The following is a 4,499-nucleotide window of genomic DNA, read 5'->3' as shown; positions in this document are numbered from 1 at the left end:
AAGCTTTTCATCAACCTTACTGCATTATTATAAATAGATACATTTTGCAACACCCTCAGGCAGATGAGGTCACAATGCAAATGATGATCCTGAAGGTACATGCCAAAGAAATGCTGCATTTGGGGCTGTTCCAGCCTCTTGGGAAACAAACAATTCCTTGTGTAATTGCCATTGTTGCTGGGTTTGGCCATGGGTCCATAAGGGCACTGAAAGTTTTTTTCTTTCATGTCCCCTAATTGAGGCTTTACCAACTAATAGTTGAGACATTTGGATATCCAGATGGATGGAATGAACAGTTTCTCCAGCTCCCAACAAGTAAATACTATATTCCAATTCAGTGTCACGCTTTAGGCTGATGAAGTGCTGGAACTTCTAGGGAAGGCAAGGTACCTGGAAACGCCTCCCTTCCCAAGTGATACTGGCATGTTCCTTTTGTGACTGACTGATATGAAAGGTGCTTTAATAACACACTTTCACTTTACTTCCATTCAGCCTAGATAGAACTGTAGCTCATTTCTTATCTGCATGAGCCTTTATACTGCTTCCTGATTAGTGTGTCATCCATGATCAAGACTGAGAATTTCGTCTGCAGCTGCTGACAAATGTTCTACAACTCACAACAAAGTACAGATTTTACAACCCACCCAGTTAAATATAGCTCTAATCAGCCATAAGCTCGGTGTCTCAGATATGTGATGGGAAACAGATAGATGTTGCTGCATCTGATAGATGAGGCAGCAACATATACAACCTGTATTATTCTTAAGTTCGAAGAGATTTCTATGAGAAAACAGTGGGAAGGCCTAGCATGCCAATGGACTGAAACATACCTACTGGGTAATATGTTTATATGAGTCTGCAGGAAAAAACTCCTCAGTATGTAGACCTGATTCTGTAGCCCCTGCTCAAAGTGCTAATTTGAAGCAACATTTTAACTGGTGCTACTGAAAGATATGATCCAGGAAACAACCTATCAACAACATAAATAAAATCAAGCTTTGACAATTCTGCCTTTTGAAGAGCAACTTGAGTAGCTCATCAAAGGAAGCAGGGTGTGCTGGGATATAAACTCCCAAAAGACACATCTCTTCAAACAGATCAACAGTGGAGATCAGCAATTAATACTGACTTTGAAACATATGGGGAAAAATATAAACAACCTACTGAGATGCAGAGGTCAAGTTCACCCTCCTAGTGTTACTGGTTTTGGCTGGCTATAGACTTAGAAAGCTTGGTTCATATTTCCATGATTGTCTTCTCAATCGTAAGAATAGTATCTCTTTTTCCTTTTTTTTTTTTTCTCCTAGTAGGTTTTACAGTAGTTCATAGATTCTGTGCCAAATTCTACAGCATCAAAATTAGGATATAGCTGAATAAATGAGAAGTTTGGTATAGACCGATGACTGTTTATTAAGAGCTTTTCTCTCTTTCACTTTGCAGTGCACAATGAAAACCAGTCTCAGAGGACTAGCAATTTAATAGGACCATGTAAAAAGATCACATCAATGAATAGGTCTTTGTGAACTGAGTAAATCTGAATAACAACGGGTTTTTTTCTTACTCTAAGATCTTTTGTTTGTTCCATTTGGCCGTTTATGACTCCTTTGGCCACTGACAGATGGATTCTGGTTCCTCATTCCATGTACATGCAAAATTCTTTCTTGAAGTTCAGCCAGAGGATCAAATGTCCAAGAAGTAGGATCAGTCTTGTCATCGTCATTTCCTGCAGCAATAGTGTCTTCAGCTGACCAACATTTAAGATTTATCACAGTTCTTCTTTCCTTCTTTTCTTCTTTTAGTTGCAAACCTGTTTAACCTGTAACCAGTACAAAGTTGTTGCTTGTAGAAGTGATGAACTTAAGTCTTATGCAGGTAGTCATCCTATCAGGACAGCTTAATCAATTTTTTTAGCAAATTAAGTAGCCCCATTGAGACCAATGACCACATTCATATTCTGGAAATACGTTCTACGTTTTATAAAAGCCAGTTGCATGTTGTCTTTCAGGACTAATATCACAGTTCTGTAAGACTGTACCATGAGAAATGGAAGACAAACATTTTGGCCATTGAACTGTAGCACAGTTTGTAAGCCAGAAGTCTTCTCCAAACAAGGTATCAGGTACAGATTCATTACAGAATTCCTAAACATTCCCATGATGACCAAATAAGAATTGAATAGTTATATCTACGTTCCTTAAATTTTTAATTTTCATATAAGTTTCTATGAAAAACATTTGCTTAAAATATGGATCATGTTTTCTGAAACTTCTGCAAATCCATATGGCTGGTTTTGTGCTTTTGTTTTTTTTGTAGTCTTGGATTTCAACATCAATTATTCCCATGGTTATGTTCAACATTCTTCTCTAAGCACAGTCTGGTATCACCTAAAGTGTGTTTTGACACCACGACTTTAGTTAAGAGATGTAGGTTTGGATTGTTTTGGTTTTTGTCTTTTAGTTTGTCAATACTTAAGTAAATGTGCTGAGACTGTAGCTTATTACACACACTACATCATAGACAATCATATTTGCCTTTTATTTTGTATTACCCAACTCTTTTTATTTCTGTTGTCTACAAACACAGAGCTGGCACCATCTTTTCCATCTATGTATGTGATGATTACTTCAAAGAGACCCTGACTCACTTCTGAAGCTTTCAGTATCTAATCCAAAATTAACATGAAAAAAAAATCACATTTTTAATTTAAACTCCTGATCAGACATATATATTCTGTCAGTAATTCCATTCAGTGTTGCTCTTAAATACTAAAGTGGAGCTAATTAAAACCCTGCTTGTCCTTAAGATGTCTTTTTTGCTGTTATGTGTGGATAATGACATACTAGCTTTTCAGTTCAGTGGCCAAACTAAACAAATGGAAAATAATTTTGGTTTGGGTAGAACTGAAAACATTTTAGTCAACCCAAAACAAAAGGGTTTATTTTGGTTTCTTGTTATGCATCGCCTGGAAAATCAAATTTGAAATGAAAATGTAATTTTAAAACTATTAATTTTGTCCCAAGTTTGCAGCAACAACACGCATTGACCTTTCTGTATATTTTCAGATCATGAGAAAACTTATTAAGCGGCATCAGACTTTGTTAATAATGGTGATGTTCTGAAAGCATGTTTTCCAGAGAATCTTGTATTGGCTAAAAATAGGGCTCACTACTCTGCTGTGAATATGGGTTAACAAGTTTTCTGTTTCTTTTAAGGAACGCTGCATTTTAAGAGGGGAAAAGCCATTCAATGTTTCTCGTCGCGCCAACAGGAACTCCCTGGAGTTCTATTTATTGTCTGCTGTTGAGGGGATTATTTTTAAAACTCAATTTTTATTCTTTTGCCTGGCTGTCCCGCACATCCACGTCCAGGCAGCTCCTTCTGCTCAGAACCAGTTTCCCCAGTCCCCACAGCCGCGTTCCAAACCCCGCACCCCAGCGGCTCCTCCGGCAACAGCCCCTCCTCCGAACCGGCCTGCGACGGGCCGGTGAAGCCGGGCCGCACAGTCCTCGGCACTGAAACTCGTGCCTATTAACTGAACTAACTGCCTTCACCTGGCTTCTGTCGCACCTTCAGAAGCAGTTCGCTGTCAGGTAACGCACGCTTGCTCGGCTAGGAGTTGTTACTCCTCCAGCGGTGCCTGTCCCCGGCCCTCTGGGTGACCACAAGCCGCCCGCCCACCGCGGGCAGACAAGATGGCGGCTGTCCCTCGCCGGCGGCCGCGGGCTGCACTCTTCCCCCACTGCCCTCCGAAAATCATCGGCTTGATCTCTTCTGCCACACAGTGGCTACTGTGGAGAACTGCCCGAAAACCATATGGGAGACCTTTGATAAATCGGGAGATTTGAAGGGAGATTTAATTCCTCCCCCCCCGCGACCCCGTTTTGGCCGAAGTGCAACTAACCGCCCCCTTCCTCCATCCCTGTGCTCGCACACCACATCCCGAGCCTTCTCCCAGGGTCTTCCCAGGCTCCTCAGCTGTTCCGTCCTTTTCAGGAGGAAAAAATAAACACAAACAGTAATGAGCCTGATTTATCCTTACACCCTTATTATCTCATAAACTGATCCTTTGAAACGGGGCTAAGAGCCATACTGGAATCTGCAGTGCTCTGCATGGCCGGTATGGCTGTGCAGACATTCCCGTGCTGATGCCCTTCTGAGGACCAGGTATTGCCACCAAAACAGGACTGTTTACCCCCCTCCACACTCACAGGGGTTATGCGTCTCCCTGGGATCTGAGCTGATGCAGCACAGGGCTGTGTACTCATACCAAATTGCTCATTAGCTCCAGTCTCGTAAATGGGGAACTCTACTGAACAGTACAGGCGCTGCTGCAGGTGCTGCTAAAGTTGAAATCAGATGACAAAGGGAGTTGTATAGCAAGGAAAGCAATTCCAGTAGGTAAGGAAGTAGCCTTATATCCTCATAGTTGATTTGAAGAGAAATAGGTCTTCTCAAATTGGTTTGGCAATTTCAGTCAGGTGAGGGAACCTGCTGCTTTC

General features: G+C 41.4%; 1 long non-coding RNA gene across 1 annotated transcript; it reads right to left on the bottom strand.

Moving 5' to 3' along the window:
* Positions 1-1,385: 1,385 nt before the first annotated feature.
* On the bottom strand, positions 1,386-3,693 carry LOC141922427 (uncharacterized). Its single transcript, XR_012622983.1, has 2 exons — positions 3,552-3,693; positions 1,386-1,816 (listed from the first exon to the last, which is right to left on the bottom strand). It is a non-coding gene; the product is annotated as an uncharacterized LOC141922427 (long non-coding RNA).
* Between the last annotated feature and the right edge of the window lie 806 nt (positions 3,694-4,499).

This window comes from Strix aluco, chromosome 4, assembly GCF_031877795.1.
Source record: "Strix aluco isolate bStrAlu1 chromosome 4, bStrAlu1.hap1, whole genome shotgun sequence".
NCBI classification, from domain to species: domain Eukaryota; kingdom Metazoa; phylum Chordata; class Aves; order Strigiformes; family Strigidae; genus Strix; species Strix aluco.
This window is presented reverse-complemented; position numbering and strand designations above follow the sequence as displayed.